This window comes from Parasteatoda tepidariorum, chromosome 3 (genome assembly GCF_043381705.1).
Source record: "Parasteatoda tepidariorum isolate YZ-2023 chromosome 3, CAS_Ptep_4.0, whole genome shotgun sequence".
Taxonomy (NCBI): domain Eukaryota; kingdom Metazoa; phylum Arthropoda; class Arachnida; order Araneae; family Theridiidae; genus Parasteatoda; species Parasteatoda tepidariorum.
Window position 1 is genome coordinate 58518690 of NC_092206.1, and position 25138 is coordinate 58543827.

The window sequence follows — 25138 nt, forward strand, 5'->3', positions numbered from 1 at the left end:
TTTCGGAAACAGGGGGGAGGGGGCGCTTAATAAAATTTCGTTTTCTGGGTAGATTAAAAGGAAATTGTATTTCTTTTCCACCCCACTGATCACCAAACCCCTGAAGACTTACAGAGAATAGGGTTTCTAACGCCCCCAATAGATTTTCCCTTATGCTAATATGAATAGGATTAGCTTGCTCATGCATACCGAATAACAGGAGACTGACTCGTATGACTTGGAAGCTTTTTTATGCAGTTTGTGGGAACCAAGTGTTGACAAGTGTATTGAGCTTAGATTACTTGGAAATTGAAAATTTTTACATTCGAAAAGTTGAGATTCAAACGGAGGAGAATTTCATCTGTTTTTTTTAATGGAAAAAAGGGAATTCAAGTAATTTCTGAGTAAATTTCGTGATATTTAAAAACGGAAATTATATAATATTGCATACATACAGAGAGTCCCCGAAATTTATTCGATTGGAATTCGGAGCGGTTTGGTCGGAATCGAGCTAGTCTTTTTTGAGATTTAAAACAAGCAACCTTTTTTTAAAACAAATAAATTTCCAAAATGACTCTAAATTGGTTTAGTTGAAATTTGGTTTGCTCTGAGGGTATTTGGAATTCCTTTTTGAGTACACTTTGGGACACTTAAAAATGGCATTTTTTTATAAAAGAACAGAGTTAAACTTGATAGTAAACCAACGACACTCTTTAAAAGTAAGAATTATTTCATCTATTTGCGAATTTTTTTCTTTAAAAAAATATTAAATTTTTTTTTGTAGAAATATAATCATAGAACAAAGCGTACATCATTGGATATATCCCTCTTTATTTGAAAAAATAAAATAAAATAAAACTAAATTTAGTTGATTTTTATCAAAATCAAATTACTTTAAACACAATATCGTCCAAATTGTTTTTTCTTTCTACGGTGAAAATCGGAAACATTAAAACGCATGTACATTAAGATCAAAATCATTTACGTAAATACAAATAATCAAAGTAGTATTTTTCCAGCTTGTGAGCTTTTTAAAAGTTGAGTAGCAAAAGGGATCTTTTATTCTTCTTTCTATAAGCTATTAAATGCTAATATATATATATATATATATATATATATATATTTATCATTGCTGTAAGTTTTATAGAAATGGACTGAAATTTAGATTTTTAAAACCTTTCTGTAAGTTTTCATAGCTTATTTTGAATTCAAACATATCATATGTGAAACATATAAACCTCCTACAGCAAATTTGTTTTTAAAAAAAAAAACTCTGAACATTTTATAAGTATGCATAATTTAATCATATGCTAAATTTCATATTACATATAATGAACTAAATTATACATAAAATGAACTAAATTATGAATGCGCTTAATTACAAATCATGAAACCTCTTTTTCAATAAAAACAAAGAATTAAACGTTAAAAAAATATTTTGCTTCCAAATAACGAAACACTCAAAATTCTTCATCTCAAAATAGTTCTAAATTTTGTTAAAAAGAAAAAAAAAACGACGAAATCATATGACTTATGGACTTAACACATAATAACGTCCGAAAATTTTTCAAAATGATTTTTCTGAGGATTAAAACTGAATTATGACAATGAAAACTGACGAAAACTATGATGAAAATCGGAAACACTTAAACACTATACATGTAGATTAAAATCATTTACGTAAACACAACGGATAAGAATAATATGTTTCCAGCTCCTGAGCTTCATAAAATTGTAGTAACAAAAGTGATGTTTTATTTTTCCTTCCGTAAGCTTTTGCAATCTGAAATTTTTATTCTTATTTTAAATCAAAGTTTCATAAAAATGAACTGAAAACATTTTTAATCCTTTCTTCTAAGTTTTCGTTCAACTTAACTAACTTAACTTTCTTGTAACTTAATTTAACTGCACTTATTCATCGCATCATTCATGAAACATATTAACCTACAACAATACATTTGCGAAAATACCCAGCACTTTTCATAAGTATTTTTATAAGTATTTCTTATAAGTATTTCATATTAATTTAACCAATGCTAAGCTGACGTTGAAATATAACGAAACATTATATGCAGCAAAATTAAGGAATTAAATTTTGAAGAAAATATTTTGCTTCCAAATAACCAAACACTCAAAATTCTTCATCTCAAAACAGCTCTAATTTAAAAAAAAAGAAAAAAAAAAGAAGAAAACGATCAGTATCCTTAGTCCATAAATATATAAAACTGATGCTTGAGAAATATCAACAACCAATTTAAGCCATCACAGAGCGTGCAACGTGATAGTCGTATTTGCAATTCTAGCTAAAAGCCTAAGAAATTCAAATACTCAGAATTACCTGAATAAAACAACTTGAGACTCAATGTGACTCGTTTACGATGAAAACTTGAAAGAAAAAAAAATCGTCTTCTATATATCTCTTAATACATCCCCCTATCTCATTGGGGGGTTACGATTTCAACAAAGAACGACAAAAGTGTATGTTTCCTTAGGTATCGGCTGGTGAGCTTTAACAAGAAAAATGTTTTTGGGAGTTCTTTTTGCTCAAAGGGCTTCTTCCTTCTTGACTCAGTGGGAGAACGTAACGGAACAGTTGGCTTTCGTCTCTAATGATGCAGGAGAAATAAATACTCCTAAGCATACAGCCTACTCTTATAAGAAATCCTATTTTTGTAAGATTGTGCAGAGCTTTCGATGGGTATTCCCTTTTAAAAGAGATCCTCTACCAATGTAAGTTAATAAATTCCCCATACCGTTTTACTCATACGGTTATGTGATGTATGGAGGGAAAAATAAGTGGCGAAATTTTGCTTGAAGATTTTCTGAGTGTATTGCCATAAAACTCTCAATCGAATAAATGCATTACTTAGAATCTTTAAGTTTTATTATTTTTGAGGTAGTTTATTTGAGCAGTATAGTTAAAAACTTTACTTTGCCGAATTTTATGTTTTATTTTTAATCTGCCTATCAGAAAAGAAAGGATATTTGTGCCACTTTGTCACTATAACATCTCCATTTTAAGTTTACATATATACATATAAATAGTAAAAACCATATGAGTGCACAAGTATTGAACAGTATACAGAGTTATAAATATAATAAACTGGAGTAGAAAAATATTGAAGTGTAAAAATGATCAAAATGTTTATCGTTATCAAACTTTGACGAAGCATTATCGAAGATTTATGGTGATGTGATTAAAAATATCAATGCCAATTAATTTGTTAGAATAAGATATACGTCTTTCGCTTTTACCACCTTCATTTTTATATGCAAAGTTATAATTTTCTCTTTGTTAAATATTAATTTAACAAAGAAACCAACAATTACTATTGATTCTATGCTTGCAAAAATTATGATTTTCTTTATTATACATGCAAGCAAAGTATTCTATAGATAAAAGCAGACTGCAGTCTAGTGGTATGAAGTATGCAGATATTCCTCAAAATTTAAAATAATAAATTCATGAATTCATTAATAATGTCATAGTCCAATTGGCTTTATATTTGAACCTAACCAAATCTAAATTTGACCATACCAAGGTATCTCACAGTATTGAAATATATTTGTGAATATATTTTTGCTATGACTTCGGCATTCAAACTATTAATACATATATGTAAATTTCAAATTAATTAAAATAAAATTATGTAAATTAAATTAAATTTAGTGACATCATCAGCTGATTTTTTTTAAAAAAGAGAACGTATGCAGATAAATAAAAAAAAATTATTCACATATTATTTTAATATTTGATTTCAAAGACGAACTTTTCATTTCGTTAAATAAGGTGTATCTAGGGTGCACATCGAGGGGTTTTTGGAAAGGGGTCAGGGAATTTCTGAAAATAAAACATTAGAAACTTCAACTAAAACAATAACAACTCACTAATAATAATTAAACACATTAGTATTTAAATTAAATAAAAATTTAATAAAATAGCAATAAAATAATAATTAAATAAAACAAAAAGGGAACAGAAATCTGACTAAGAAAATATGAAGTAAAAACATGGCTCTTTTTCGCAATATTTCATGGTTTTCACCAACATAAAAATAAATCGGAGATGGAAGCATAAGTAAATAAATGACAAAAAAGAACTGAAATAACCAAATCAGTAAGAAAGAAAAAGCAAAAGCACTTAACGCTGCAACTGTACCGGATGTCAATGGATAAAAAAACTGATATAAACGCGCAACGCGTGCGAGCGAAAATCTCACATTGAGCTGGTGAAAAAAAACCAAACGACTGATTTTGTTTAGAGGAAATGTGTTGGAAAATATTCAGAGAAAATATCAGACGGGCTAAAGATGCGAATGTGAGAATATTCGACCACCCCCTTTTGATCGTTCATTCCGTCTGGTGAACGAAAAAAAACGGAAAAGGGAATGTCTCCAGCAATTGCTTCTTTTTGAATATTCCGATCAGATTTCAATTTTATATCTGCAAGTCTAAAAGTAGAATGCCATTGGTTTCTTATAGCCACAGTATGAGAGAATGATGGAGCTAAAATGTATGGACAAAAAAAATGCATGAACGTGGCGTGAGATATGAATGAGGGATATTTCTTTTGCTGACTACTTAGAATTTTTTTTTTAGTAGGAAACAGTTAAATTCTGAATGGTCTTTCTTCAATGCTTTCAATAAAATGCATAAAAACATCAAGATCCTTATAATATTGATTTTTGGTTAAAGTGTTTAGAGTTCATTAGAACAACCACGGAGTAGTTCAAGTAATTACTATATTTAAATGATATATAATGTAAAGTAAATTATATATGAAGAAAAAAAGTGAAAAAAAAATTTTGCAATAATGTTGAAAAGGTATAAGAAAAGATTTCTTCAAAAATTATTTATACATTTAAAAATCAAATAAAGAAATGTGGAAGAATATTAAAAAACCAACACGTAGTCTGCTGCGTTTTGCTTAGAAAACGCGATTTAAAATTACTCATATAATTTATCAACTGCTATACGATTTGAAGAGAAAATTTTAAGTACAGCTGTGTAGATTCTATAGATGAAATAGTGTTACGATATAGTTTCACCCACCACCAGCGCCACCTGTAGTTAATCTTTGTAATTAATTTTGAAATAAAGGTATAATAAATTTCTTTATTTGGTGAACTGTACGCTTATGCGGCATCTCTTTTTTATTTAATTAGTTTCTCTAATCGTCTCTCCTTTTTGGGATGCCTGAAAAATTCTGCATGGTAAAAAAAATTGGATATGTAAAAAGAAGGTATATATTGGTCAAAATACGTAATGTAAATAAGTTATACATAATATATAATAACCCTTCTTTTTTCCAAGTCCGTTTGGAGTTATTTCTCAGTGAAATGAAAGAATAAATCTGTACAGAAAGTACTAAATTTTTTGGAAATTTCTCAGAAAAATTCATTTACAATAAGTAATTTATAAAAAATAACTTTTCTTGATTTTTAATTTGAAAACAATACTTTAAACTCGAAACAGAAAATAAACAATTTTCCTAAAATTTTCTATTATTTATTTCCTATTATTGATGACTATTTCTCTCATCAAAAAACGTTTTTCTAAGAGAGACGGCATTAGATATTTATAGAAATTATAAAAGTGACATCACACAACACACTACACATAGTTGAAAAATACAGAAAGTAAACAAATTTAACATTCTCGAAAATTTTATTAACGAATATTGTATGCAATATGCTATAAAATTACTAAATAAATATGTTATATATTAGTATAATGTGTCTTAAAACTACCCTCTCAATCAAATCAGTTCAACGTTGAACTGTAGTGCTGGCTCTTCAAACCATAATAAGGTACCAATTTGCTTTGAAACCTTAATGAAGTGTTAAATTAGACATGTTTCTGTTACAGTTAAGCCATAGTATCATATATTTAAACTGAATAAATATAATATAGTTCAATTTAGTATTATATTAGGATTGAAATGAATTTAGGCGATATAAATATTAAAGACATTTCAAAATTTATAATGGAATATTAAATAAACAAATTCTGTGTTATCGAACATAAGCTAGCAAAACAATTTTATACAAATCAAATTCAATTGACGTATAATATTAAATAAGAGAAAATAAACTAATTCCAAAAGAAACTATTATATTTAGTTTTAGATTTTGACTTTTTGCAACTTCAATTTAAATAACTGTGATCGTAATAAAATCTTATTTTAAATTATATTGAACTATGTTCTAAACTATTATTTGTAAGTGTCTTATAGCAATATTGACATATAAGGCAATTTAATTTTTTTTAAATACGTCTTGCAGATTATAAAATATGTTATTTAGAAATTCGTTACTGTGCATATTTATTATTAGAAAAATAATTTAAACTACTAGTTCAATAAATAAAAAAATATATATAATTCTTCTTCATTTATAAATGCTAACTGAACTCTCCTCAAGTGACTATAAAAACAGTGTTTAGACTGATATCACTTTCTATTAGAAAATTTAAGTACTAATATTAGTTACTAGAAATATTAATAAAGTAAAAGTTAGTTTGGTTATATTTGTATTGTGTTATACATTCGAGTTCCTATTCTAACGATAGTGCTAAAATTCTAGTAAGGATTTGAGATCAATCATAAGACTCCGTTGCGAAATAAAAGGGAATGTCACTAAAAAAATCAATAGAAACAGAAATACACCCAAGTGGCGTAAGTAAAAAGACATTTTTGCTAAATTTGTAAAGAAGTTGGCTAATATTTTTTGTAATCTAGATTTTGGATTTTTCTTAAAAGTAAATAACTTTTCATGCTTAACATTTTATGGAAAATCTGTAACTTTTAAAAATAACGAATCTCGATATAATGGACTGGAAATTAAATGTACACGAATAATGAACTCGAATATATAATAATATAATGGACTCGAAATTAAAGTTGTTAATGAAACAGCAAGCATCAAGAGTGAACTATTGGAACTCCCTACTGAGGAAAAAAACGGAAGTAAAAAATATTCTAAAGGAGACCTTGGCCCACGAAGAACTTTCAAGTAAGTAAAGACAGTCTTTAAAATTTAAGACAAAATTTTCTTCACGAAACAACGAATTGTTTGCATTACACATACTCTAAATACAACGTCTATAAACGTAATATTTTATATTTACGGAGCATTATTTTTTTTTAAATCTGCAACTCGGAAAAGTTTATGATCCCGATTCTTAGAATGCCTGCTAGCAAAAACTCACTAAAAAGGAAATGCAAATGAAAAAATATCCTCATTTTATCAAGTATACTGTATATATATGAGACGAAAACCCTTCAAGCATCATGAAATCTATGTCAAAACGAATGAAGCTAGTTCTAAAACCATATTAAATGCTAGGAACTAATTGAATTAACTCTCCAAATAAACTGCTTATCCCTCCCCCCCTCAAAAAAAAATATGTGTTTGAAATCCAGTTAATATGGCTGATACTATGATAAAAAATTGGTACGCCTACATTTTCCAGTATATCTGCAAGAAAAAACTCAATAAAAAAGGAATGCAGAATTAACAGAATCCTCATTTTTTCCGGGATTCAAGTATAGTGTATATGTGACGAAATAAAAACTAGTAAAACATTACAGAATTTATGCCAAAAGGAATGAAATCATTCTGAAACCAAATAGAAGACATATTAAATTTAAAGAGCAAAATAAATTAATCCTCCAAATAACCAGTTTGTTTTTCTCCAAAATATGTGTTTGAAATTCAATTACTACAGTTGCCACTGTGAAAAAAATGGAATGTTACAATGTTCAGTGTACGATTGAAATAATAACTAGTATTTGAAATGTACCCAACCCTTTCAAGAGGAAGCGAAATAATCTACGTAAGCTTAATAGTTATAAATTTATCCGAGGGCTAGTTTAGATTGTACAGCTTCCTGCGCTTACTAGAATTTCAAATATTCAAAGGTTTATGCTCACAGTCTAGAATGTTGTTTAATGCGACCCCAACATGTTGACAAATGATAGAGATTTAGATTTCAAATTTGGACACTTCAATTAATTTGCTCATTTACTCAAATTAAAATAATGGTATTATAAAGCAATTTTAGCTTCTATAATTTAAGAAGATGTTCAAATCATTCATTCGATTAAGATATAATTATTAAGTGTTGATAACACTTTATAAGATTAAATTTACTGGATTTATACTTAAGTTGGATAGTGAATAAGCGATTTCAATTCTAATTTAAACCCTAAATTGGAGTGATTCGGCAGGGTTGTTTCAAACAGAAATTTGGATTAGTTTATTAAAATTGGCACTTTAGATTGCCTGTTTATCGTAAGTAGTTTGATTCAAATTAGTTGAATAGAAATTACTTATCGAATTACAATTGTAATAAAACAATATGAAGAATTAAATGAAGGATAGGAAACAGAAAATCAAAGTTTTTACTGATATTTTCTAATTATCGAGTTTGAGTCGAAATAAATATGAAAAATTCCGTATTATATGCTTTTATTTTGTTTATATGTACGAAAATAATTTTTTCAAAAACAAATCTTTAAAACTGTGTTTAAGAGTAATCTCCACTAAATGCGATAAATATAACTCTATGGGGAAAGTGAGATACGTAAATTTTTTAAATGATTTAAAGAACTGTGAAATTGTGAAGAATTTCTTAAATAAATAATAAAATCGAATTAAAATTGAGAAAATTATCAATCACGAGAGCATAAAAGTGATGTTTTGAGAAAATGTCTTAAGGTTTTATATATAAATATGGGTTTGTATATTAATATTGTAAATAAATTGTTATTTGTAGATACATATACTGTTCTAAAAGCGAAATTTTAAAATAAAGTTGTGTTCCAGAGTAACATCCAATGAATGAGATAATTATAAAACTAAGTGGCTTTAGTGAAAAAGAATAATTTTTAGATTATTTAAACACTCTCAGAAATAAAAATCTCCCTTTTGACGATTCAGCAATCCTTGAGCTGTATTTTGTTAGTTTTGAGAATTATTTCGTGTCGAAATCACGTGATTTGAGACGAAACGCGAACATCAAATGCATGACAAAAATGTGCCATCAACTCAAAACCTCATTGCAAAGCATTGTGGGAGATTGATAACTTGAATGACGAAAGCATAATGAAGACTACATGATCAAAGATTAAGTAACGAGATAAGCCGTCAAAAATGAAGAATGTATTATGATATTTGAGCATGCATTTTTTACAATGAAGAATTGTAAAATTGAGAAGAATAATTTAGGTAATAAAATCGAATTAAAATTGACGAAGCTATCTATCATTAGAGCATAAAAAGGCTGTTTTGAGAAAACATTTGGTTAATCGGTATAGATAAAGTTGTTTTTTTATAGATAAAATATAGTTAAAAAACATTACTTTAAACTATTAAAGCTATATTATCCTCAATCCAATAAGGCAAATATATCAAGATAGTGGCTATTGGGAGACGCTATTATTTTTGTTATGATTTTGCACATCACATATTTTTTTTTAAAAAATAAGGTCATTAAATGAAAATAAAATTGACGAAGTTAGAATCTTTAGTGTTGTTTGGGCTTATTTAATTCCTAGTTGCGTAAATACAAAACATTACGCATTTTGTTTCGATGCAAAACTTACCTGTATGTTTACCTTCCAGCTAAACTATGGTAAAAACAATTTAATTAATTATATAAATACTGATTGAATTTTTAAAAACACATTAGGGGTATTTTTTAAACAATTTAATATATTTTTCAAAACTTACAAAATTTAAAAGTTAATGCTTTAACGTTTCAGGGTTATTTATAAGTTTTAATTAAACTTTTATTTTAATCTCAATTTTTTTTTAGAAAACAAATGTTTCATTTTCTTGTTTTAACAAATTTTCAAGTAACTGTTATTTTCATATCAGTAACGCATTTATTAAAACTATTAATTCAAGGAAATAATATCAAGCTAGCATCTTTTATTAATATATTATATCTCCAAGAATACCTTTGTTCTAATCTCCGTATCCCTTTAAAAATATCCAAAAACAGATATTTTCTAAATCACAGAGAAAAAAAAACTAATTCAAATCCTTCAGTTTCTCAGAAAATAACGATTTTTCCTTTTCTCCTTACATTCCTTAATGTATTCCAAAATCAGTAAAAATTAAATAAAAAGTAATAAAAAAATAAAATTCTGAAAAAAAAAAAATCCGTAGTGAAATGGAAATTGTCGTAACACTTCAAACAAAAAAAAGGGGGAAGTTTATGAAATCTGGAATAAAAATCTTAAAAATCAGGATATATTTACTGAAAAGTCATCAAATTCTTGCCTGCCCCCCACCCTGTCTCATAAAAAGAATGACGGGGGAGAGACAGTTTATATGGGGGCGGGGGGAGTAAGGGGTTGTGAATATCCGAATACCGTTTTACCTTTATTTTGATGAGGAATATTTAGTGTACTCAAATCTATGTAGTCCCGTAGGATGCAAAGACGTTGTCACGTGACCTCAAGGGAGAAGCATTAGGGCGGACAGGGGGCAGCACGATCAAAAACCCATAATCTTAATTTGAATACCAAATCAGCAAACGGAATTTTAAAATAACTCGCGGGATATTGAGGTAAAAGCGAAAAAGGCAACCTCACAATATATGCGTAATAAGATTTTTTTTAAGAATGGAACAAACTTTTTTTTTTCCGTTTCCCCATCGGTATTTGATTGAAAGCGAGTTTTAAAAATATTTTTGATCTTTCTCATTCATTATATTTTCCATTTGTGATTTTTTTTCTATTCTCCGTCGAAGATTATTTAAACTTGAGTAAATATTTTAAGTAGATTTTATTTTTCGAAATACTAAGTTATATTGACTTGGAATAACTAAACAACAGTAGTTTTTTTTCTCTGGTAAAAGAAAGAAGCTAATAAATGGAACATCTAATCACAATCTATTTTAAGTTAAAAAGAATTTTTCTATTTTAAAAGAGTAAGAGATATATTCTAAGAGGGATTATTATTTTTTTTAAATATTTTTCGCTTGAAAACGGCATGGAATTTAAGCTGTTTGCTTTCCATAAATTAAGACAGTATATTTAATTTTATACACACGCAATTTTTTTTAATTAAATACACTGTTCAATACAGTGAATTTGAATAAAATTAAATCTCTTTCTTTAATTTTTAAAATTTTAATAAAAAACTTATTGCAACCTGTTTTGCACGCAAAAACATTTTTCAAATCTTGATGGTGTAAGTTTTAGAAAAGTTTTACGGATAACTAGTTAGTTTCATATTTATTTTAGAATACTTTTATTTCCACTTTTTTATATAACATTCATTAGGTTATCAGTTTGAAGGAGATAATAAAATAGTAAGAAGGAAAATTTAAAGTATGAAGTATACTCATTTTTTTGTGGTATTTAGTAAAAGCACCAACAGTAATAAAATCTATTCCAACTGTAAAACCTTAGAGAATAAGCTATAAAACCAGCAATTTAGAATATTCTAACAAATAAAACCCCACAATGAATAAGGTCAGCTTATGAAAAATAATCATCAAAAGAGGCTTCTATTGCCTTGCTTAAACTATAACTCCGACATTAAAAAAAATCATATTTTTAGTAGTAAGTTACGTTAAATTTCTTTTAGCGAAATGTTACATGATATTATATGTTCTTTTAAAATGTTTTTATGAATTATTTTAAACTTGTTACATTGAAAAAAATCCACATGAAATACTTGGAATTTACAGAGATTTCTTTAAAATTTAAAACTCACCACACAGCGCCATTTTTTGTGAGATTAACTAGTTTCAGTTGTTTATTTAAAAATACAAATGTTAAAAATAAAGCTACTTGAACAGATTTAATTTTTAATCCCTATATGTAATTTTTTATTTTGATTTTTATAAATTCTTTACCCCTTGATTTAAATTTAACCCTCAAACTAATAATATTTTGAGAAAAGTAGTAAAAAAAAATATAGATTTAAAATTTTGATGCAATTTAACAAAAAGTGACTTTAAACTATTACAATTTAAAAAAAATGTATTTTATTAAAAATGTGGAATTAAAAGAGGATAGGGTGATTCGAACTGATTTTTGTGTTCCGGGAAAAAATGCTATGTTTTGTTTGGAACTTAATTAGCTCACTGTTGTGTGTCTACCATTACAGAAATACAATTCCAATTCACTTGTATGTAAGACATGTTAACTCGATTCTATGTTGGGGTACCTTATCATAGATGAAGGTTGACACTGTTGATAGCTATCATCCCCACATCCACGTGTTCCATTTTTAAATTCAATTCTGGCAATGGTTTCTTTAATAATCATTTAAAAAATGCTTGAAAAACATTGTTTCAGGAATTCTTTGAAAGTAATATAGAATACTTTTTGTAGCAGTTATTTGAAAGTGAGCAATAAAGTGTATAATTCTTTTAGCTTAAAATGTTTCATAGCAAGTAATTTTTTTTTAGTCTTGGACAAAGTACTTCTAAAACATGATTTAAAGGTTTTAAGAAATTTCTATACTTGCATACTTCCCCTCCCCTTAAAACAACATATCCGGAGTCCATTACATTATTAACACAAATTATTCTGTTTTGAAAATTCGAGTTTAAATTGACATAAAAACACTTGTATATGTTAAACGTAACTCTGTACCAACACTACCTGTGGATATTCTAGGGTGGGTAAAAGAATACCTTTCAATGTCTGATTCCGTCTTTATTATGGAATCTGTTATTTTGGAAGTAAAAGTGTAATAATCTGGGCAGTCATCGTGTGTAATGGCCGTATGATCTTTTGTGCTTGTTAAAGTGTTACTGATAAGAACATAGAGATGTGTTCATGGAGCCCTGTTCTCGCTTTTTAGGGAATTTAATTTGATATGTTTTCATTTGAATAGACGACAGAAGGGAATGACAAAGACTTCATGTTCAGGATTCCTTTGAATGTGATTATATTTGCTAGGAACTTGCCAGTCAGTTCTCCAGGCCTGAATACAATAGAAAATGCTCTGGTTAACTTCAGCAGATAAGTTGCTACTATTTTCTTTCTTCAACTGTCATTAAAAAAGTTTCGTCAAGAGCCATTTCTGTGTTCAACAATTTAAATGGCTGCATAGAATGTCGAAGTAGAGCTTACCAAAATTCATTTTCTTATAAAGTTTCAGAGACAATTTTTCTACTAAAATTGTAATATACTGTATTCTCTAATTCTAAAAGGTATTGTTCTGCCAAGTGTGCTATTGTTTAACATATTTTTATAAGTCATCTTCGTGTTTCAATTCATTTCAACTTCCATGTAGCATTCCATAGAAAAAAAAATGTTTATTGCACATATTAGTGCACATTTCTTGTCTCTATCATAATCATTCATTTTCCGATTTGACACAGAAGCAGGTCATACCCAACTTTAGGACTAGTGTATATATTTATAACAAATAATATACTATGCAAACTATTACCTATTCGTACACAACTATTTTGTTTACACATACTCAAATGGAATGATTTTTTTAGAAAATGTTTTAGCTTCATACTAAATGTATAACAAAAATTCTACCATTCTTATGAAAAACATATATTTGGAAATATTAAGTAAATCTTTTCTTCTCATAAAACAGTTTTAAATCTTTCAAAACAATTTCAAATTTTCGCGTAAACCAGTTTGTAAGAATTCAATAATTGTAACATTTGAAATAAAATAACTGAATTTATTAAAATCCTTGATTTTTTTTAAAGACTATCCAAAAAATAATTTATCGGAAAACGATAACAAAAACAGTTTTTTAAAAATATATGCTTCTGAAATTGAATTTAATTCCATGTTTAATTTTTTACAAACAATATAAATAAAACAAAGTTGTTCGTAATAAAATAAAGTTGTTACTATTCTACAGATTTTAAAAAGCTGCCAATGTTTACTTAAAATAACAATTTGCCTTACAAACAACCTCAAATATTTCAAGTGTAGAAATTAATTAAACATACTTTTTTTTTCTCTTTTCAATAAACATCTATAGAAAAAGACGTCGTAGCACAAACGAAATTTTGTGCTTAAGTATTATTGACATTCACAAAAAAAGGAAATGCATAATAAAGATTTTTTTGAATAACTCAAATAATTTGCTTACTTTTTTGAATAGAACAGTTCGTAAAAGAGTTTCTTTAAACTCAATTCTGTTTCACTTACACTTTAATTTGGTCTTTCACAATGAAGTTCCATTAGGAAACTAATTCACCTGTAAAGGAAGAAAAATTAAAAATAAGTTTCTTTATTGCAGTAATTAAGTAATTTAATGGATTCATTGCTAAATGTTGAACGATGTTGGGGAAAAAAATCTTTGGTCTTTATTCAACATACAAATTAATTTTCTTTTTCTTTATGAATAGAAAGACAAAGACTTCGATTATCTTTTATACCATGGATGATTAACTAGTTCGCTCGTGTGTATGATTTTCAATTTCTTACCTCATATAAAACGAAAAAAAAAGGAAACCCAAGAATTTTAATGAATGTTTTATGCGATTTAATAAAGCAATAAGCAAGTTCTTTAAATATTCCATCAAACTTAATGGGGGTGATTTTCAATAAACTGAAATGATTTTAAGGTTTCGTTTATTTTCGTAATTTGCACTTTAGGAAATTTGCATTTTTATATTTTGATAGAACAGAGACTTATTTTTTTAATTATATGCAATTATTATTAAAATATTGAGGAATGCTTTTTCTGAGAGTGGTAGAAATAGTTTTTTTTCCAATATCATACAATTATTATATTATTTGTTAAAATAACTCGATAGATATTTGAGATTTCATGGACATATATTTATGTTTTTTTTTGCAGCAATAAATAATTTTACTGCAGTAATTGAATAATTTTAGATTTATTGCTAAATGTTAGAAAAATTAAGTTCTTTATTAAAGTAATTAAGTAATTTATTCAGCATTCTAAATGTTGAAGAATGTTAAGGAAAAAAGTAGCTGGTTTTCATTTAGCACACAATTTGAGTTCCGAGTAGTAGAAATAGTTTTTTTTTACATAATCATTTAGTATATTATTTGTTAAAATGCTCGATAGAATTTGAAATATTCTAATCTAAAAATATATATTTATGTTTCTTTACAGTAATTAATAATTTTATAATAGTAATTGAATAAACTCATAGATTTATTGCGGAATGCTAAGCAATTTTGAAGAAAATTATATTAGATCTATTATGTTCTAAAATATATTCTTTATTTTAATTATTAAAAAATTTAATGAATTTGCTAAATATTGAAGAATGTTAAGGGGAAAAAAGTCTCTGGTTTTTGTTCAGCAGACATGTTATATTTCTTTTCCGAATGAAAGAGAAAGAGAGTAAGTATCTTTATGAATCACTTATAATTCGCTCTTGTGAATGTTTTTAAGTTTCTTAAATCGCAAAAATCGAGAAAAAATTTAAACCAGGAATTTTAATGAACGTTTTATGCTAATTACACAATGAAGAAATAAACAAGTTTTCTAAATTTTGCCAAGGAATTAAAGGTGCAATTTTCAATAAACTAAAATAATTGCAAGTTTTTTCTTATTTCTCAATTCGCGTTTTAGAAAAATTGCAATTTTGTATTTTGATTGTATATATAGTTTTTATCTTCTGATTACCCGCTATTATTATTGAAATATGCAAGCCTTGAACTTTATAAATTTCATAGTAGAGCTATTTTCTTCATGGATTTTTACTATAGTTTGTGTTAAAACATTTAAATTTTTGAAATTTTATAATGAATACTTGTAGTCTTACAAATTTTCTAATTTGAAACTATTTTCATGAATATAAAAGCTATAATGAAAAAAAATCATGTCTTAAGAAATGCCTCATTACCTTAAGAAATATTAATTGTTCCTCATTTTATGCTTTTATAGATGGTAAGCTTCCTTTTTTTTAATATTTTCGATTAAAAATAGAAGAAAAGAGTTTGCTAGAGTTATTTTTTGAAAACTGGAAGCAATTTAGTTCAAAATACTCGAAGCATTATTAATATTTAGTAAGGTATACAATTTAAATGTGTTACTTTACGAATTTTCATTTTTAAATTTCAACCTTCTATATACTTTGGCAAGCTATATAATAATATAGTTACAGCAAGACAAATATTTAATTTACTAAATATTTGTTATTCGGTTTTTAAAGAGTTTCTTTGAAAAGATATATTTTAAATAAGCAGTGAAAGTATTGAAGATACATTTTTATATTTCCTATAGAGTTTTTGAATAAAGCATTAGGAAGAATAAACTATTATATCTATCTACACTTTAGTTATTAAAATTCACTGAAAAAATAAATAAATAAACTGTTTTAAAATTTTTTCCTATTTTCGTAACCAATACTCTTATTATAAATGTTTAAAACTTCTTATCAAAAGGGGAAAAAATCATATTTGTTGTTGAAATTAAAAATATATATACATATAAAAATTACTAAAGTTTCAAGGAATATTGACGAAGAAGTCATGATTAAAAACAACAATCCCTGTGTGATTTCAGAAGGAAGTGTGATGAGTTGAAAGGTGATTATAACGATTTAAAGTTGAATTTGAAAATGATACTGGCCTTGATGTNTTGCTTACTGTGTTCTATGTTGTACCATCACATGTGGTCCATATGTTGTACCAGCAGTAAGCAAAAGGTTAATTAATGGCTGCTAATATTCTTAGTTTTCAGATTTATTGGCAAAGCTGCTAGAAGTATATATTACGAACGATGATTACTGAACACTTGGTTAGGGTGAGTATAAAAGTATCGTAAGATTTTATATATTATATTTTAGTATTTTTCAACTAAAAGCTAAGTATTCAACTCCATGCACAAACTAAAGTAATTTTATTTAATGTATTTTCGTTAACTTTGAAATTCATTTATTGTTTTGTATTTTGAAAATTGATATGCATGAATTACACAAATTCAAGCGTGTTAGATTAAAATCAAAAGAAGTGTAAAATCTGTATTTCTCTATGTACATTTATCTTATTAACCAAATCTGTCTTTTCACTTTTAGACCATATATTTTAAGGAAAATGTGTATAAAAGAAAAAAAGGGGTTTAATATTTTTTTCGGCTCAAAGGTTTTCAAAACAACTAGCCATAATCTAAGCTAACCAATTCCTTTTTCCTACCACGTTATAGTAAAGACTTCAAAAAGAATGTGACAAATAAAATCTTTGAAACAAGGTAAGAGAAGATTCTTTCCATTTCGTCTCAAACTATCCATTTTATCAGCTTTCGTATATATACACTACAACTTCATCGCCAAACAACTCGACCGCAAGGAAACAAGTTGGCGATGAACATGCAAAACCATTTCACGAAAGCCCTACCACATATTATTTTCTTCCTCAGCTTACCAGACCTATCCACCAGATACCCGCCTTCTGCAAATTGGGTACTAAACCCAACACCTTGCTCAGAGCAGAGAAAACGAGTTCCCCTTTTTTTCAAAGGAGGCAAGGAATAATAACACCTGAAAAAAAATGTATAGAAGAAGCCCAAAAGAAACATGATCGAGTATTCTTGTTTCCTGTAACGCCATATCCATGAATAATACTTCCTGAAAAAGTCAGTGCATACGATCTGGCAAGAAAATAAAGGCAAGCCTCCTGCCATAAATCCTCTTGAGCGGATTCTTCTCTTTCTTTCTATCTATCTCGACATTCTTTCTCTCATTCCCTTCTTCTGTCTTGCCAGTGTCGTTGTCTCTGAACGCTTTTGCTTTTCCACCAAGAAAATTCATGTGTCGCCGCCAGATGCAAAACAAGAATTCATTTCGGAACGGCAGGAAAAAGTGGTATAGTAATAGGAATAAGAAAAAAATGGCGAAGGAAACTAAACGCTGTGGATGTCTTGGATGAGTGTGCTTTCGCTTTATTTTCCTTATAGACTCTCTTTTCTTGTTGGTTTCGTCGGACTGAGATTAAGAAAAACAAATTTTGTGTGGTGCATTGTTTTTTTTTAGCTGTTCGTAAAGTTGCATTCTTGTTTTATTAAAAAAATTGTGATGAGATATGTCTTTAAATAAATAATAATGAGCATACATTGCAAAAAAAGTGTAAAAACAAATACCATGAATCTTTAGTAAAATTGCTGCAATTTCATATCGGTGTCTGAAACCAATTCAAGTCTAGGCCAGTGGTTCCCAACCTTTTGTGGACCATCTTCCCCCTCTTGAAGTTGACTGAAACATATCGTCCCTTTCTCTTTTTTCTCAAAAAACCATTCATTATTGCTTGTGAGCAATCAAACACTGAAAATATGCTATGTTATTTGATTTTAATTTAAATTGTAATGCAAATAAGGAGCCACATTTATCCTGTCGTTTTTATTAATTAAAAAATATTGTGCATCTATTTCCAAAAAGAAATGATATTTAAAACGTAATAATCAAAACAAAAGTACATTTTTTAAAATTCATACTTTAATGTAATCAAGAAAAAGTTAAAAGGTTAACAACTAAAATTTGAGAAAAAAATGAAGAGGGAGAAAGTACATTTTTACCACTTCAATGACTGCCCTGTGCTTGGTGTATTTCAAGTTAAAGCTTGAATGTCAGGTTTTATGCTCGTCAGATTTAAACGCGGGTCTCCTTTGAAGCAAATGTCCAACCTATCTCTTTGCTTTGTGAGCAGCTGGAAGACAGAACTAAATCCTCTCTCCACTAAATATGTTGACGGGAACGAGATGAGAAGCGGCTCAGTTTGTTTCCACAATTGTGGATAAGTGTCCATAAGCTTTACCCAAGCTAACTCGTAACCGTATTTTTTAAAGACGACTTTAGCCTCACAGTCATACTTCAAATCTAAAATCTCAGTCTACAAAGAGGAAGTGAGCTTATCCACAACTTCAAAAGAGAAAGGATCGAAAATCCAATCCGGAATTTCTAATTTCATCAAATCTTTAAATCTTGATTCCATAACTGATCGAGGTGATCAGTAAAAATTAAGATTTTATTTTCGAGAATCTCTATATCTGCCATTGAACACTTTTTAAGAGTTGGAAATTGCATTAGCTCTTTACGACCAATGTTTGACTTGTAGATATCAAACTTGGCGATGAATGAAGATATGATTCCCTTAGCCTTGATAATGTTCATTTTACTTCATTTCCTTCATTTTCAAAGAAAAAAAGACAGAATATTCTGCATTTGCTAATCCTACGAGAAAATATCAGTTTTCTCAGGTTCAACTGTTAAAATTAAAAATTTGAACAATTTTCAGGATTGAAAGTTATAATTGTCTCTTGCATTGCTCTCTAAATTTACTTTACACTATAAAATAATTCCAAATCAATTTACGGTCTTAAGTACCGGCACTTTTAGTGCATCATCCGTAAAATCCATCCTACCCTAAAATGTTATACTGTAATTTTTACAGTATTATATTTAATTAGACTGATTCAGTGATTTTACGGTAATTATTACTGTAAAAATTACGGTATATCAGATTTTTTCCCTAGCAAGTCCCTGCAAAAATGATTTTTATTGTAAAAAGTACTGGCACCTTGAATGCCGGTACTTTTACTGCAACTTTTATAGCATAGCAAAAACGATTCTGAAGTCACACAACTTTTCTCTTTTATTATTAAAACTACTTTATGCATTGATTTCCTGAGGTCAACATTAGTCAGTCTTTCTTAATAACAGTTTTGTTAAATTTAAAATGATGTGTGTTTTCCCAATGGAATTTTTAGAAGCAATAATTCCTTTATGAAAATAAAAATTTTAGTTCTAAGACAATACACAGACTGAATACTAAGTATTACTTTCAGCACAAAATAATTAAAATAGGGATTTTACTAACAATTCTTGGGAATGAAATGGCCTGTTGTAAATGCTTGCTGCAAAATTAATCTTACAAAGGAATAAACTATCTTGTTCATGGCTTGTTTCGTTTCCTATGTTACTTAGTAAGCAATTATTTTAAATGGGTTTACCTAATATAAAGATGGTTATGAATATTTTTGTTAAATCAATTTAAAACAAAAATATCGTAATATAATTATGTTAAAAATGCTTTTATCTTAAGAGTTAATGAATCATACACATAATTCATAGGGTATCTCAAAAGGCTAGTTCAAAAATGATAAATAAGGCAACTAAAACAATTTTTAAATTGAAAGTTGGAATAAAAAACCATAAACGTTTCCAATATTACACTGTAAAAATGTTGGTTCAAATTCCAGTAAAAAATACCAGCCCTCAAGATGCCGATAACTTTTTACCGTAAAATCTATTTTTACTGGAACATGTTAGGGAACGAAAAGTTTAATATACCTCATTTTTTGCAGTAATAATCCCCGTAAAATCATTAAATCACTCCAATTAAATAAATATTACTGTAAAAAAACGGTGAAAATGGATTTCACGGATAATGCACACAAAGCGGCGTTACTTTTATCCCGTAATTTGATTCAGAATGTCTTACGGTGCATTTAAATAGTTCAACAATGTTTAAAAAATCGTAATTCATGAAAAACAAAATAATATTATTATATTTTAACAAAGCAAGCTGTTGATATACATAATTTGATTACTTTTTGTTGGGCATATAAACTTGAATTCTAGTCAAATGAGATAAGAATTGTGGTCATTATATTCCCGTCCAAAATCAAGTAATCTGTTTTATCTTTACAATTTTCACAAGTTTAGGCTGTTGATTGAAACTCCCCTAGGTATGTGATATAAAAGCTATTGCAGTTTTTGTGGTTTGTATTTTTGACAATACAAAATTTTATAAAAAATGGTTGAAAAATTTATAATTGTTCGAGATATACATTTGTAAATGCGTTTCTAAATTATTGCACATATTTTAGTAGAAGTTGTAATTTTTTATAGTTATATTTTAAGTGTAAATGTTAATTTAAATCCTTTAGATAAATTTAATTAAATTTATCTTTTATATTCATACTTGCAAGTAGTAAATTAAATGTGTTGATTCTGCATTGAAATCAGTTCTTTCATTTGCATTTAAATTTAAATCAGAGTAAATAAAGAAATTTATTAAAATTTTTTCTATATTATTTCAACAACATCACTATTTTGTTTTACTTCGCTTTCAAGCAAATAAATGCTTTTAAATGTTTCAAATTACAAAAAGGTGGTTCACAGAGAAAAAAAGCATTTTATTACGAATATAGAGAATCGAGAAATGGTATTTTTAATTAACAATCAAGATTTACCTTTTTGTATCGCTATTAGTCATATTTAATTGTTCAAATTCTTAATTAATAAAATAAATATTCTTTTAGGAGTTTTTTATTCATCGTGTGATTTATTTTATCGTTAAAACTTTGTTAACCTTTAAGTGTAAATAAAAAAGGACACAAATAATAAATTAGCAAAATTTTTTAAACAGGCTTCTTTTAAAGAGTTTTAATTTTTTACTTGTAATTCTTAATGAAAACTGTAAGGGAGGTAGATTTTATAGATATCTCAAAAAAGGTAATTCTTTGATTACTTCTATCCATTAAGCACATTATTCTTTTGTATTATTTGGATCATTCTGTTTTAAATTCCGATAATTAATTTTTGTACGTACAAAATAAGGAATATTTTTGAAAATTTATTATATAAAGTCATAGCACTTACGTTGTAGTAATTTTTACAGTAAATTCAAAGTTAGTTTTCTTATCGTAAAAAATAAATAAAATGAATATCAGTGAATGATTACTCAGTGATTTCGAGGGAACCCTATTTGCAAGCACTAATTGCTGTACCATCCTAACACTTTGATGGATGGTTTTGAAATCGAATAAAATAAATAATAAAATGAGTCGTTGCGTCATAGCGTGTAAGAAGAAAGTTATCATAGTGCTCTATTTACATTATTTTGGAGAGTCATGGCGTCGTAACGGATAAGAAGAAAGTTATCATAGTGCTCTATTGACATTATTTTGGAGAGTCATGGCGTCGTAGCGGATAAGAAGAAAGTTATCATAGTTCTCTATAGATATTATTTTGGACATCTTCGTTTTTACAATTTACTGTAAAAAGGAATTATTTTTTGTATACTATACTCTACAATATAATATTTACCTCATCATTTAACTACACTGTAAAAAAACACGTTAATTTCCATAATATAATCTATATTTTTTTAGTTTACATCAATAATTTTTGATGCTGTAAAGTCATATTCCTAAATGATGACCTATTTTTATTTCAAACACCACAAATATCAGGAAAAAAATATATTAAAGACAATACAATAAACCTTTTCATATTCTCCTAAAAAAGAGAATACAGAGATTTCATAGAATAAGATTTCTAATGAAATATTTTTCTCATCTCTAAAAATCTAGAAAGACGAAGGAAAAAAAAATCTATAGAGGAGATGAAGAACTTATAAATTTCTACAGTTGGATCTATCCTCTATCTTCACACAAGAGAAATTAATACCTCGGTGGCAGAAGGAAAGTGGAAAACAACACAACAAAGACGAAACAAAAAAAAAATAAAGGAAAAAAAATCCCTTTTCATTTGTTCTCATCTAGAGAAGGAAAGTGCGGGAAAAAATAGAGGCGTAGAAGCAGAAAGACACAGCTATAGATTACATTTTTTCCCTTATCTGAATCTCTACGGAAGCTTATGATAGAGAGATAAAAAAAAATAAAAAAAACTTATTCTGCTTTTTATTGAGATTTAAAGGAATATCTTTATTTTAGAAATCATAGAAATTTTGTGTATTTTCTAATGCTACTACTGCATATTTCTTGGAAATAATTAGTGTTACTTACTTCTAAAATTAAAATAATATAAACAAAAAATAATATAAAGGAAAAATAATATGAAAAAAATAATACAAAGAGAAAATAATATGAAAAAAATAATACAAAGAAAAAATAATAAATAAGTTTAAAATTATACATAATTTTAAATTAGACATTTTTAATTAATTTTAAATTAGATTACATTTTTTCTTTTCTGAATGTCTACGGAAGCTTATGACAGAGAGATACAAATAAATAAAAAAAACTAAACTTTATATTAGATATTGTATATAGCTTTAAAATGTATTTCACAATTTTAATTAAAAAAAAAGAAATCTAAGAGAAAAATTCATTCTAGTCTCATAAAAAAATAATAATATTTAGTATAACATAATTTAAAATGGGTAAAACACTTACTTGCTCTTGTAATACCAATAGCCGCACAATTTATTTTGCTATTTTTTCCACTTATTGTGGCTTATTTGCAACTAATTTAATTACAATTAATTGCGTAATTAATATATTATAATTAATTAAGTTATTATAATATATAAATATACTTTTATATATAATTAATTAAATTATATATAAGCACTGTCCCTAAAATTATATTTTCTTTTCTATATTTAATAGTTTTCTCTGCACTTGAAAAGTAGTTTAGACTTTGTTAGAAGTAAACTTATAATATTTCCAGACCATTAAAAGTTAATCAGGGCAATTGCATTGCAGGCAATTAACCAGTTAAAGTGGTAAAACTTCAGTCATTTGATCATTGTCAGCAAGCACCAGTTTAATGCTAATGAGCTAGTTCGTCTTGAGGGCTATAGTGATGGGATTCATTAGAACCTTTACTTTGTGTATAATAGTCTGAATAAAACATCATACCCAAACATCGTTTCTGTATCCTGTAATAATGTTGATTTCAAGTGAATTACGCAATGCTAATGGCGTGTGTTATTTCCAACAGGATAAGGCCTTCTGCAATACTGGTTGTATTGCAAGTCATTGGAAAAAGTGTTTGCATTTTGTTATGATGACCCCTCTCCAAATCCTTAGATCTCAACCCCATTGATCGGATGCGAAATAAATTTAAAAAAATTCTGGTCTAGATGGTTTAAGATCCCACAAGCAATCAATCAGATCTTGTAAAGTTCCAGAAAAAATTTGGCCAAACGGGATATTGAGATGCCTCTTGTAGCAAAGTGGTCATTGAGTGTAAATAGCCATCGTTGATATTCAAAAATTCAACTACATTAGCAATATAATGTTTTTGGGTTAACATATTAGTTAGCTTGTATTTATGTATTTTTCATGTAAACTGACACTGAATCCCTTGAATTCACCCCATTGGAATAATATCGGCATTTTTCATCCAAAAAAAAAAGCATAAGACCAATCCTGTGCATGATTGACAAGTCTGGTTTGATTTAATAGATAGGAGAAGAGCTGTTCAGTTAAACATTTTTAACCGCATTAAACAATATTATCGCTTAAATTTGTTAAAACGTCATAAAAGTGTCGGCTTGAACCATATTATAGAGTAGATAAATTTTTTTCTTGATTCAATGGTTTACCTATATCGGAAACATCATTTATGTTTTACATAACTGATTTCACGAAATGGGCTTATTGTTATGGTTTAAGTTATCAATATATGCTCTAACAAACGCTTTAAATTTAATGTTATGACTAATTATCTTCTTGTTGCAGCTTAATTGCTACTTTCGGGCTTAGGTGTTGTGGTTCTTCTATTCAAATGCTATCCTTCCTACTTAACACCTTACCTATTTTGATGCTATTTATTTTCTATCTCTCTTTGATAGCATACATGCAATCTTTGCTGTTTTCTAACATGTAGACAAGACGAAGAGAACAAAATGTTGCGGTAAAAAAGAAGAAATTGAAGGATTAAACATAATATTACGTCAAGACGTCATCATTACTCATATTTAAATTAATAAGAACAAAACTGACTTATATACAGTTTACGAATCATTATTGACAAATTTACAAACTTAACTTCGTTTTAAACGCTGTAACACTTCACTTAACAGGTATATGGAATAACATTTTCTTCTAGGTAATAATTTCAAAAACATGCGTTTATTAATATTTTTAATCGTGTTGCATTCTTGGAAATTGTGAAAATAAAAAAAATAAAGATTTTCAACGCATATTCAAATTACCATGAGTATTTTCAACCTATATATATATATATATATTAAGATGAAATAAAATAAGTTATTACCTCATAAAAGAATATTAAAAGTAACAAAGCAGCGGGAAAAAAAAAACAAAATAATTAACATGACATGACAAACTAAATAATAAAGCATATAGTAACCTAAATAAATATATATAATAGTAACCTAACTTTTAAAAAGGAAAAATATTAAAAGGAAATTAAAGACTCCTGACGATGCTGTAATGTATGTCAGTGCTTCCACTGGAATGCT

The 25138-nt window shown here is 27.5% G+C and overlaps 1 protein-coding gene across 2 annotated transcripts in view; it reads right to left on the minus strand.

The window, feature by feature from the left end:
• Positions 1-25138, minus strand: part of LOC107447687 (teneurin-m) — a 391268-nt gene that overhangs the window by 243558 nt on the left and 122572 nt on the right. For both annotated transcript variants that reach the window (XM_071178689.1, XM_043040120.2), the window contains exon 3: positions 14073-14180. The gene's annotated coding sequence lies outside the window, so the exon portion shown is untranslated. The remainder of the gene's footprint in view (positions 1-14072; positions 14181-25138) is intronic.